The sequence below is a fragment of the Ceratotherium simum genome, chromosome 18, assembly GCF_057802395.1.
Source record: "Ceratotherium simum simum isolate JZ-2026a chromosome 18, ASM5780239v1, whole genome shotgun sequence".
NCBI classification, from domain to species: Eukaryota; Metazoa; Chordata; class Mammalia; order Perissodactyla; family Rhinocerotidae; genus Ceratotherium; species Ceratotherium simum.
Genome location: NC_141917.1, coordinates 26046446 through 26060481, shown reverse-complemented (window position 1 = coordinate 26060481; position 14036 = coordinate 26046446). Strand labels below are relative to the sequence as shown.

At 37.9% G+C, this 14036-nt stretch overlaps 1 pseudogene; it reads right to left on the bottom strand.

Moving 5' to 3' along the window:
- Nucleotides 1-3153: 3153 nt before the first annotated feature.
- LOC101406958 (Golgi phosphoprotein 3 pseudogene) lies at nt 3154-3634 on the bottom strand (annotated as a pseudogene).
- Between the last annotated feature and the right edge of the window lie 10402 nt (nt 3635-14036).

The window sequence follows — 14036 nt, the reverse complement described above, 5'->3', positions numbered from 1 at the left end:
CATATATCTGATAAGGGGTTAATATCCAAAATATATAAAGAACTCATACATCTCAACAACAAAAAAACTAACAACCCATTTAAAAAATGGGAAAAGACCTGAACAGACATTTCTCCAAAGAAGATATACAGATGGCCAACAGGCGCAAGAAAAGATGTTCAACGTCATTAACTATCAGGGAAATGCAAATCAAAACTACAATGAGATATCATCTCATGCCCATCAGAATGGCTATAATTAACAAGACAGGGGGGCCGGCCCCGTGGCGGAGTGGTTAAGTGCACACGGTCTGCTGTGGCGTCCCAGGGTTTGGATCCTGGGCTCACACCGGTGCACCGCTATGCTGTGGCTGCGTCCCATACAAAGTGGAGGAAGATGGGCAGGATGTTAGCCCAGGGCCAGTCTTCCTCAGCATAAAGAGGAGGATTGGTATGGATGTTAGCTCAGGACTGATCTTCCTCACAAAAAAAAAAAAAAAACAAGAAGTGTTGGTGAGGATGTGGAGAGAAGGGAACTTGCATACACTGCTGGTGGGAGTGCAAACTGGTGCAGCCACTATGGAAAAGAGTATGGAGATTCCTCAAAAAATTAAGAATAGAACTACCATACGATCCAGCTATTCCACTGCTGGGTATCGATCCAAAGAACGTAAAAACGCCAATGTGTAAAGATACACACACCCCTGTGTTCATTGCAGCGTTATTCACAATAGCCAAGACTTGGAAGCAACCTAAGGGCCCATCAAGGGACAAATGGATAAAGAAGATGTGGTATATACACACAATGGAATACTACTCAGCCATAAGAAACGATGAAATCCAGCCATTTGTGACAACATGGGTGGACCTTGACGGTGTTATGCTAAGCAAAATAAGTCAGAGGGAGAAAGTCAAATACCGTAAGATGTCACTCATAAGTAGAAGATAAAAACAACAACAAACAAACACATAGAGACAGAGATTGGATTGGTGATTACCAGAGGGGAAGTGGGGAGGGTAGAGGGTGAAAGGGACGATTAGGCACATGTGTGTGGTGATGGATTATAATAAGTGTTTGGGTGGTGAACATGATGTAATCTATACAGAAATTGAAATATAATGATGTACACCTGAAATTTACATAATGTTATAAACCAATGTTACCACCAATAAATAAATAAATAAAACAGATTAAAAAAATAGTTCTCATGATTCTGTGGGTTGGCCAGTTGATTCTTCTGCTTCACGTGGTGTTGGTAACAATTTTGTCAATTTTTTCACTAGCACAAAACATGGTTTACTGTCCTTTCAGAGTTCAATAGCAGTTTCCTTACTGCTTTTCCAGTGTCCACTAACAGTCTCCTCGCTACCCTTCCAGCCTCCATCCACCACCCAGACCCAAGGCCATGCCACATGTGTTAGGTTTTTATCAAAGCAGCACCTCACTCTTAGGTACCAATTTCTCTTTCAACTGGTCTTTGTTGTGGAATAAAACACTGCAAAACTTAATGGATTAAATCAACGATTCATCATTTCACTTAATGCTCTGAGCTGGCTTAGCAGTTCTCTGCTGCTTTCACTTAAGCTCATACACGCAGCTGCATTTAGCTGGCAGGTCAGCTGGCTGGGTGGTGAACTTAGCTGGGACAGCTGGGTGTCTCTTTCCGTATGCTCTTTTATCCTGGGTTTCATTTTGCTATGATGGTCTCAAGGCAGCATTCCAAGAGACCGAAGGCAGAAACCATATCACTTTATGTGCCCCAAGCTCTGGAACTTGCAAAATGTCACTTCTGCCGCATTCTACTGGATAAAGCAAAGAGCGAAGCCAGCCCAGATTCAAGAGATGGGGAAACAGACTCCACCTCTTAATAGGAGGAGCCGTGAAGAATGTGTGGCCGTGTGTAATTTACTGCAGAAAGTTATGCCATGTTCCTAGACGGAAAGACTCAATATCATCAAGATGTCAGTTCCTTCAAATAAATCTGTACAGTCAATGTCATACTAATCAAAATCCCAACAGGATATTTCAGGAAACTTGATAAGGTGTTTCTAAAATTCATATGGAGGATCGAAGGGCTCAGAATCACCACACGATTTCGAGGAAGGACGGTCCTCACAGATTTCAAGATTTATTGTAAAGCTATGGTAGCAGCAGTGTGCTGGTACAGCGATTCAAGGAGAAATTCAAGTGAAGTCCACACTATATACAGCATAAATGGGATGTATTACAACTCAAATGGCTTGATGGTGAAATGACACTTATGATTTAATAGTGAAAATATGCAAATATAAGATTGTGGAAAGCAAAATTTTTTCCAGCTTTATTGAGATACAATTGACATACAACATTGTGTAAGTTTAAGGTGTATAATGTGCTGATTCGATACACTTATATACTGCAAATGGTTCTCACCCTAGCATTAGCTAATACCTCCATCACCTCACATAATTACTATTTCTTTTTTTATGGTGAGAACACTTAAGATCTCCTCTCTTAGCAACTTGCAAGTACGTAATAGTGTTATTAACTATAATCACCATGCTGTACATTAGATCCTCAGAACTTATTCATCCAATAACTGGAAGTTTGTACCCTTTGACCAACATCTCCCCATTTTCCCCAACCCCCAGCCCTGGCAACCACCATTCTAGTCTCTGTTTCTATGAGTTTGGCTCTTTTAGATTCCACATATAAGTGATATCATATAGTATTTGTCTTTCTCTGTCTGACTTATTTCACTTAGCATAATACCAGCAAAAAAATTTTTTAAGGCATGCATCTCAATTGAGCTCTATCATAAAATGCCCTAATAGATACAGCTTTTTACTTTTGGTGAGTTAAAGACTTTGTGTGTGTGTGATTTCTGTCTCAATTTTTGAAGAATATAGAAGAATTTGTATTGCAGAAAATTGTATTTGTGGAAAATTTTAAACTGAGGAGATGCTAACGACGTGCATTTGGAATAGGAGATAGTTGGAAAGTAAACATAACAGAATTCCAAAACCTGTTAACAGAGAGAATGGCAACTCTCTTGAACTCAAGGAGGAATGAAATGCCAACAGGCAGTAAAACGTTTTTTCTAAACCTAAACAGAAAGGTCTCTCATACCAGCAAATTCCTGCACACACACACACACACACACACACACACACACACACACACACGGAAAAGCCACCCACCATTTTATAAAACAAAAGCCAATTATAGTGTGAGAAAGTACAAACTGCAGAAAATCAGAAGTCTATAGAATAGAAGCAACTGGTTTACAGGAGAGAGAGAACACTTCATTCTGAGCAGAGTTACTTGGTGAAGGCTGCCACCACCGCCCACAGAACCTCGTTGGCATTGGCCTTCAGACATTCCACTTCAGGATCTAAGTCGAGAAGCTGCCGCACTCTCTTGGTGGCTAAATCATACTGCTCGTCCAGAAGGGGAGCAAAAGCATTCTCCAGAACATCTGAGGCATGGGTTAGGTAAATAAGGGCCAGCAAGCGCTTGTCCATGCGGTGAGGGTCATTCACCCATTTGTCAAGAACAGCTTCCTGCACCTTCTTGATGAGACGCTGCTTAATGTTGTTGTTGGTGAGGGGATGTGTCGTCATGTCAAAAAGTAGGAAGTTCTGTTTCTCTGTTGTCAATACGCCCTTTTCCATCAGATTTTTAGTTAATTGTCCTTCCATATTTCTTAACCGATAATACAATTCTAGGGAATTCTATGTCCCACTTAAACAAAATCTTTTAAAAGTTAGAGAAGAATTTCAGCTATTCTTTTCTATGTATTCTTAATATGAACAGCAAAATTGTTCATCGTAGCTAGTGTGTTTCTAGAAAAGTGGAATACTAAAAGTGTTCTATGTTAGTCTGTGTTCCCAGAATGTGAACTTCTTATAGGACAGGAATCATATTTTATTAATCTCTGTAGCCCTGGCACAAAGTATATTTCCTGGAACATAGTACTCATTCAACAAATATTTGGAAAAGAGAATGAATAAACTATTCTAATATATGAATTAGAACAGATTGCTGATAGTTTTAGTATGAGATAAAAATGAGTCAAATTGTAAAATGATAATTTTTGGCACATTTCTACTGGCATAAAGATGTCAATAAAGAGCCAAAAGATAAATGAGAGAAGTTTAATTATTTTTATTTTTTAATAAACTTTTTATAAGAATAATTTTAGATTTATGGAAAAGTTGGGAAGATAGTAGAGAGTTCCCATATGCCCCAAACCCAGTTTGCCCCACACCCCGTTACTGTGATACATTTGTCACAATTAATGAACTAATATTGATACATTACTATTAACTAAAGTTCATACACTATTCAGATTTCCTTAGTTCTTGCCTGATCTTTTTCTGTTCCAGGATCCCATTCAGATTACCATGTTACCTTTATTCCTCATATCTCCTTAGGCTCCTCCCGGCTGTGACAGTTCTCTAGACTTTCCTTCTTTTTGATGACCTTGACAGTTTTGAGAAGTACCAGCTGGGTACTTTGTAGATTGTCCTTCTATTGGAATTTGTCTGATGTTTTTCTCATAATTGGACTGGGGTTAAAGGTTTTGGGAAGTGAGATCACAAAGGGTGCATGCTATCAATAAGACTTATCACTGTTGATGTTGACCTTAATCACCTGGCTGAGGTCGTGTTCACCAGGCTTCTCCACTATAAAGCTATTCCTCCCCCACCCTTTCCATTCTGGACTCTTGGAAGAAAATCACTATGTGCAGCATACATTTAAGAAGTGGTGAGTTACGTTGCACTTCCTTGAGACTGAGGTATTTACATAAATGATTTGGAATTGAAAATTTCATTTCTCATGAAAGAATTATATTGAGATTCTCATTAAAGATGGCTGGTTGAAAAAATACTCCATTCTCAATGAAAATGAGAGTAAAAGGGTTTTTATAGAAGCACAAACCCATAGTGAGAACAGCAAAGAAATAGGAGCAAAATGTTGGACACTGCAAAGTAGATGGAAAAGTGGTAGATGGATTAGTGGATCCAAGAAAGCTAATCCTAAACTGGCTGTGGGCAAAGCGGAGAGGTAACCTACTTTACACCGCAGAACCCCAAAGGCTCAGAAACTGGCACCAGATAGCTGTGAAATGGGGTAGGAGGAGCAGATAATGGTAGGGCTAAAAACAGAGATTGTTTGAAAGTCTATTTAAAAAGCATTTCCAGATCTCCTCCTCTACTCTGTGTAGCCACCCCAGTAGAAGAGAATAAAACAGAGGGTCTCTGGACCCAGGGACACCAGGCACAGTTGAAAGAGGAAGGGATCTCCCACTGAAAACAGGAAAATCAAGCAAAAGTTTATGTCCTAAATTTGTGACATCTCAGCCTATTCCTTCCTCTAAACTCCCAGAATACTGGAAGCTAGGATATACCCTCCAGCCAAGACATTGGAAGAATCTTCTCTGGAAAATTCCACCAGCCCCAAAGAAAAGGATGAAAAAGACTGACATGAGGATTTTCCCAAAGAATTACAACGAAGCCCCCACTTCACCACCTACCGCCACGCACACAAACAGCTTCCAAATAGCTTTTTTGGCCTCCCTTTCTAAATATGAGCAGACTGCTAGAGAGTCATACATTTGGGAAAAAATCCTCTAATGTGAAACACAGAGTTCAAAGTAAAATATTAAAATAACTAAAAGATGTTTATAATTGCTCTAAAGTGGAAATAACCCAAACGTCTAGTCAACTGGTGAATGACCAAATGGTACAGCCACACAATGGAATACTCTTCAACAATAACAAGGAATGAACCACTGATGCATCTGCAAAAGGATGACCTTCAAAAACATCATGAGAGGTGAAAGAAATCAGACACAGAAGATGACATATCGTACTAAGCTATTTATATGAAATGTCCAGAAAAGGCAAATTTATAGAGACAGAAAGCAGGTTATTGGCTGATTGAGACTAGGGTTGGGAATGGAGATGAACTGCAAATGGCACAAAAGTTCTTTTTGGGATGATGGGAAAGTTCTAAAAGTTGATTGTCGTGATGGTTGAATGACTCAATAAATATACTAAACATCAGTGAATTAGACACATTTAAAATGGGTGAATTTTAATGGTATATAAATTATACCCCCAAATAACCTATTTTTTTTTAAAAGGAACTTAGACGAAACCAAAACTATAGAGGGAGAAGAAAAATTTTTTTAAAAAGTCATTATTGTTCTCAGAGACTAAGAGAGGATATTGTATCCATAAACCAGGAACAAAATGGTAGATTTAAAAAGAATAATATGCAGAGAACAACAACAACAAAATCACTATGAAAATAAAAACTGGATGGCAGAAATGAAAAACTCAGTAGAAAATGGAGGATATAGTTAGGAAATCCAGAACGTAGAGCAAAATGGCAAATAGTTGGACAATGAGAGAAAACATAAAAAATTAATTGATTGATCCAGGAGGCCTAACAGCTAAATAAGAGGAGCTCCAGAGAGAATAGAAAAGAATTGTGGAGAAAACTATTAACAAAACAACATAAGAGAATTTTCCAGAGCTGAAGAACACAAGCCTCTTCTCAAAAAGGCCCTTTGAGTATCCAGCCCAATGAATAAAAGACAAAAACAATAAACCAACAAAAACCCCAGCAAACAATAAAAAGCAACAACAAAAGGCTCATTATCATGAAATTCCAAACACTGGAAATAAACAGAAGACTCTAAAAGACAGAAGGAGGCAGGTAATGAACAGAAGATTGTAGGAATGGCATCAAATTTCTTGATGGGCGATGGAAGATAATGGAGCTAGGCCTTCAAATTTCCAAAAAAAAATTATTTTTTAACCAAGAATTCTATATTTAGCTAAACTCTCCATCAAGTGAGAGGGTAGAAAAGGGACAATTTAGACATGTAGGGCCTCTAAAAATGTACTTCTCATTCACCTTTCTTAGGAAGCTATTTGAGGATGTACCCAAGTATGGACACATGTGTGCACACACACACACGCACGCACACCCACAAGGGCTCAACTTTAAGCAGGATATTGGGATATTGGGATACATGGGAGTGAGGAAACAGAGGACCCAGTAGAGGCACAAAGAACTCCCAGGGTGATGGCACATGGAAGTCCCAGTACAGCAGGGGAGCGCCAGGCCCACGGTGGAACCATCCAGATTCCAATAGGAGGGTGGAGGCACTAGGAGGACTGTCTGGGACTGAAGGGGGAAGGGCAGGGATGTTATTTTTCAATTATCTAACATATTTTGTATAAAACTTAATTGAGAGGCATTTTACAGAGCTGCTGAGAATGTGGGAATAGTCAGATGTTCAAAGAAAATGTTTTAAAATGAGGCAATTATTAACTTCAGAAAAAAACAAATTATGTAAGAAAGGATATATAATTATGCTATTTGGCTTAAAAGTAAACTACATACTATAAATATAGTCAAAATTATGAAAACATTGAATATAGATTTAACAGATATTTGAGATATATTCAACAGATATTTGAGATATAAGTTTACTGAGAAGAAGATGGAAAAGAAAGAGAGGATATAAATGAGCTAAAATCCTTATTATCTATAATTGGAAATCAACAGGTAAGTCTAGTCAGATTAGTCAAAGGACAGCAGTACATACATATTATTTAGAAATAAGAAAGTAAAATCAGAGAAAATAGCTAAAAACAGTGAAATTGGTTGCTTGGTGGATGATGGGGGTGGGAAGGTGAAGAGAAGAGATTGCTGTTTTGTAAAAATTACTTTTCGCAATATTTGATCTTTTATACTATTCAAATATAGCACTTTAATAAAAATAAAAGTTGATTAGGAATAATAATTTCAGTCATTTTATTGAACACAAAAAAACTGTAGAGTTGAAATTATACAATAACGAGAAATAGGAAACTTCTAATTATACTACCACTCAATTTAATATACATAAAATTTTATTTAATCATGAATTAATACCAAAAAAGAAGACATGATTTGGAAAAGCCATTTTGCACTTTATGATTTGATTTGTAAAATTAGAGTTTTAAAATTGTGATAATTAATTCACGAAGGGTTGAGGATAAAATTCTTGCTTTCTGAGGTTTATTAATATTTAAAGCCCAAGTCTGTATTTGAAGCATAAAGAGCTTTATCAGATTAAAGAGTGGCAAATCATTCCTCTTTGAAGAAAAACATTACAACTTACATTCAAATTCCTTCCATATCTTTTTAAAAGAGGAAAGACGGCATTGGTTTTAGGCTCATCATATTTACTATCCCAAGAGTTTGTAAATGGAAATTATACCCAAATGATGAATGTAATGCTGATTACTTCTTTCTTCCGGGTTAAACATGTGCACACACTTGTCCTTAAATGTTAAGAAATCAGCAACAGTTATTTTACCCATCTGCAGTCTGAGCCCAATGATGGGACAGACTACCCTCACCTTCCCTCCATTCCTTCCAGAAGCATTTACTTTGTTACCAGTATTCCCCGGGTGTTGAGGATACAAAAAAAGAATAAGATACAATCTTTTCTACAGGGAAATTACAATCTGGTGCCACTTTATACAAGTATACTACAAAACAACATGAAAAGGGAGAGAACAAAGTACTACAAGAATAGAGAAGAATGAGAATTTACAGGGGGTCTGGGGACAGAGTATACTGGAAAAAACTCTCCAAAGAGGACAGTTTCTCACTTTGATTTGGACAGCTGGACAAGGCCAGGGGGGAGGGCTAATGCCCTGGGGCAGCAGAGGCAGCAAACACAAAGCATTCATGACCACGGCAGGAACAGTGAAATGCACAGAGGACCTGGAAACCCTGCCTCCCGAAGCTGTTCACTTCTGGTCGCCGGTTACCCTGACGGCGCGCTCTCCCAACGTTACCCGCACACACTGGGAGGGAACGGGAGGTCTGGGGACGTGGTGTTAGAACTTGACACACCTGGGTGGAGGGCGAGGCGGGCTCTATAGAACAAGGGATGGCGGTTTCCTTTTTAGCACAGAGAAGAATGCATTGCAAGCACATTCAAATAAACGAGCGCCCTGTGAATAGTGCTAAATTTAAAATTCTCAGACAAAAGGATTTTCTTCAAGTTCCAGATTATTCAGGTTAACGTGAGAAAAGACTCGACAATTTATAGATGCAAATTGGACATGAGATGTTCTTTCATTTAACAATTATTTATTGGGCGCCTGCTATGGGATGCTGTCAGCGCTCAAGGCACCGGGAACAAAACAGTTCTTACCCTTGTGACACATATTCTAGTGGCTTCTATTTATTTATAGTTCATTTTTCTGGATTAAAAAAACAAATCATTGCCAGAAATCAATTTAAAAATTCATCAAGGCCAATTTAAGGGACTTACCAACAATACTTAAGAACACTTAGATGTAAATATAATAAGATGATTAAAAAAATTTTATTAGAAGAAAATTGTGTCATTGCCCTTAGTAATAGACTAATATCAGAAAACTGAAAGGGCTTCTTTGATCAATCTGGTATTCTACTGCCACCTTGTGTCCAAACTGCTCAATTACGTGTTCTAACAGTAAAGATTCTGTATTCGTTTTCTATTGCAGCTGGAACAAATTACTACACATTTAGTGGCTTAAAAACAACACAAACTTATTATTCTATAATCCTAGAGGTCATAAGTTCTTAATGGATCTCAATGGGCTAAAATCAAGTTGTCTGCAGGGCTGTGTTCCTTCAAGGCCCTAGAGAACAATCTGTTTTTTTACCTTTTACACCTTTTAGAGGCTGCCTGAATTCCTTAGGTGGTGGCCCAATATCATCTTCAGAGCCAGTAATGAGGAGCTGAGTCTTCTCATGATGGATCACCCTGACACTGCCCCCCCTCTTTCACTTATAAGGACTCTTGTGATTACATAGGGCCCACTTGGATAATCCAGGGGACTCTCCCCGCCTCAAAATCAGTTAATTAGCAAACTTAATTCCATGTGCAACCTTACTTCTCCCTTGCCACATAACGTAACATATTCACAGGTTTTGGGGATTAGGATGAGGACATCTTTGAGAGGGAAGTATTATTCTGCCTACCACAGAGTCTATTAGTATTTTCTGGGGGCAAATATGCTACATTTTATGTTTCAATCAAATGGTAAAGACATTAAATTCAACTGTTTCTCTGCCCTTATTTGTAACTTGGAATTGATGAACAGAAAAAAAATCTCTTTTGCCAATGTCTGTAAAATAAACCAAGCATTTAGAAATCTTCCCAGTGAATTTTCACTTATGCTTTACTAATCTTAGCTAGAAAAACCCAAACTAAATATAAAAATATTGTTAAATTTATCTTAAAATTATTTTGAGTTGACAAAGGCGGGTGTAAGCCCAAATATTGCTTGATAATATACAAAATATACAAGGAGAGGGTCTTTTTTGTTTGTTTACAGGGCAAATGTTTTCTTTGGCAAATTGGTCAGAATTAAGCTCACAAAAACTCAAAAATAGAAACCTCTGAAGGGATTATAGAAGGAGAGAAGAAAGGAATAGAGAAGGTAGATTTTGGTTCTTTACACGTACCTGCCTCTCTGTTACAGTAGCAGATAAGCACCCCACTTTTTTTTTTTTTTTTTTTTTGGTGAGGAAGATTAGCCCTGAGCTAACATCCATTGCCAATCCTCCTCCCTTTGCTGAGGACGATTGGCCCTGGGCTAACATCTGTGCCCATCCTCCTCTACTTTATGTGTAGGATGCCTACCACAGCATGGCTTGATGAGCAGTATATAGGTCTGCACCTGGGATCTGAACCTGTGAACCCCGGGCTACCGAAGTGGAGCGTGTGAACTTAACCACTATGCCATGGGGCTGGCCCCAGCACCCCACTTTTTACTGGTCACTTTCCAGCAACAGCAAGAGAGACTGCACCCACCAAGGTTTTTTGTTGTTGTTGTTTTGTTTTTTTTGCAGAGGAAGATTTGCCCTGAGCTAACATCTGTTGCCAATCTTTCTCCTTTTGCTTGAGGAAGAGTGGCCCTGAGCTAACATCTGTCCCAATCTTCACCTATTTTGTATGTGGGTCGCCACCACAACATGGCCACTGACAAGTGGTGTAGGTCCACACCTGGAACCAAACCCAGGCTCCGAAGCCAGCTCACCGAACTTAACCACTAGGTCATGGGGCAGCCCCTGCAACCGCCAGAGTGAGGATGATTGGGAATGCTATGCTAATCAAATGTCAAAGGAAAATCAACAAGATAAAATGCTTGGGTTTTCAGTAGTGCTTCCGCTGCCTCTTCTGGAATGTCATATTTAGTGTGCTATGGGAAAGGCACATCAATATTATCTAGGTAGGATGAGGAAAAAACATAATCATTGCAGACATATTTTTCTGTTATAAAATTTTTACCAACTCTTAGCAGGATTGACTAGTAGTAATGCAAATCTTTCCAGGACCCGTGTAAGGCTTCCGTCCAGCTCGAGGAAGGCTTCATCAAAACATTACAGTGCCTCCAACAGAATCTCCTTACAAAGTATTTTAATAAATAGCAGTCATTAAATTGCAGCTTGAGTCTTGGCCATAATATGTTATAGTTTTCATTGTTGAGGTTTTACATGTTTTTTGTTAACTTTGTTTCTAAGTATTTTGTAATTTTTAATGCTTTTTAAAATGGTAATGTTTTATTTCTTCCTTTGTAGTATGTATGACATTATCTTTCCTTACTTTTTTACATTGGCTAGGACCTCCAGTATGGTAGTGAATAGAAGTGGTGCAAGTGAATATCTTAGCCTTGTTCACAATCTTGGGGGAAAGGTAATCAATATTTTACCATTGAGTATATTATCTTTAGGTTTTTCCTAGAAGCCTTTTAACAAGAAGTTCCCTTCTAGTCCTAATTTGAAAGAGGTGTTTGTTTTAAAATCATGATGGCTATCGGATTTTATCAGAGGAATTTTTTGCATTTATTGGTATGATCCTATGGTTTTTCTCCTTCATTCTGTTAACGGGACAAATAACCTCAGTTGATTTTCAAATGTTAAGGCAACCTTGCATTCCTGGAGTGAACCCACTTAATCATGATGTAGTATTCTTTCTTTCAATTTGTTCATATTTTGTGAAGGATTTTTGCATCATGAGAGATGTTAGGCTTGAGTTTTCTTGTAGTGTCTCTGTCAAGTTTTTGGCAGGGTTATATTGGCTTCATAAAATGAGTTGGGAACAGTTTCTATTTTCTAAAGGAGTTTGTGTAAGATTAGTATTATTTCTACGTGAAATGTTTGATAGAATTCCCAAAGGAAACTCCCTAGACCTGCAGTTTTCTTTGTAGGAAGGCTTTAGATCATCAGTTCAAGTTATTCAGACTTTCTGTTTCTTTTTGTATCAGTTTGGTAATTTGTGTTTTTCAAGGAATTCTTTCTTTTAATCTAACTTGCCAAGTTTATTGGCATAAAGTTGTTCTTATATTCCTTTTTTTGCCTTTAATATCTGTAGGATCTGTGGTGATAGCCCCTCCTTCTGTTGTCATGTTGGTAATGTGTGCTTTCCCTCTTTTTTTCTTGATCAGTCTGCAGCAGTCCCAAAGTGTCTCGTGGCAGTGTTATTTTTTTCCTACGATGACCAAAAAACATGATCTTCTTTCAATATGAAGAGGTAGCACCCTCTTCTCTTTTCTTCTATTTCCCATGGTGTACACACACACACACACACACTTACAGCCTATACCTAGAAGATCCCTCCTTTTCCCAATGATAAGTTCCTCAGAATATTTTTTATTTTTTTGCTGAGGAAGATTTGCCCTGAGCTAACATCTGTTGTCAATCTTCCTCATTTTTTTTGTTTTTTGCTTGAGCAAGATTTGCCCTGAACTAACATCTGTGCCAATCTTCTCTATTTTGTATGTGAGTTGCTGCCACAGCATGGCCACCGACAAGTGGAAAACATCCGTACTCAGGAAGTGAACCTGGGCCACTGAATTGGAGGCACCAAATTTAACCAGTTGGACATGGGGCCGGCCCCCTCAGAATATTTTTTAGACAACTAGAATATGTAAACTTCAGAGGATGTAGACAAAATAGAAAAATGTCTACTTATAATTGTTAATCACATGATTACATATATATTTACATGATACATATATATTTCAAATCAAATGCTTTATTGAGTTTTTATTGTGTTACAAATACATGCATCATAAAATTTACCATTTTAACCATTTTTAAGTGTACAAGTCAGTGGCATTAAGTGCACTGACAACACTGTGCAACCATTATCACTATCCACTTTCAGAACTTTTTTTTATCATCCCAAACAGAAACTCTGTGCCCATTAAATAACAACTCCCCTTTGCCCCCTCCTTCCAGCCCCTGGTAACTTCTATTTTACTTTATGTCTCCATGAATTTGCCTATTCTAGGTACTTCGTATAAGTAAAATCATACAATATTTCTCCTTTTGCGTTTGGCTTATTTCACATAGCATAATGTTTTCAAGGTTCATTCATGTTGTAGCACACGTCAGAATGTCATTCCTTTTTGTGGTTGAATAATATCCCATTATTTGTATATACTACATTTTGTTTATCTACTCGTGTTGATGGACAATTGTGTTGTTTCCTCCTTTTGACTACTGTGAATAATGCTATGAATATTGGTGTACAAGTATCTGAGTCCCTGCTTTCAGTTCTTTTGTGTATATACATAGGAGTGGAATTACTGGATCATATGATAATTCCATGTTTAACTTGTTGAGGAACTGCCAAACTGTTTTCCACAGTAGCTACGCCATTTTACATTCCCACCAGCAGCACATGATAGTTCCAATTTCTCCAAAGCCTTGCTAACACTTATTTTCCATCATGGGTTTTTTTGTTGTGGTTTTTTGTTCTTTTAATAATAGCCAACCTAATGGGTGTGAAGTGGTATCTCATTGTGGTTTTGATTTGCATTTCCTTAATGACTAAGGATGTTGAGCATCTTTTTATGTGCTTGTTGGCTAGCTGTATATCTTCTTCAGAGAAATACCTATTCAAGACCTTTTTCCTGTTTTTTTTTTTTTTTTAAATTTTTTGTTTATTGCAGTAACATTGGTTTATAACATTGTAAAAATTTCAGGTGTACATCATTGTACTT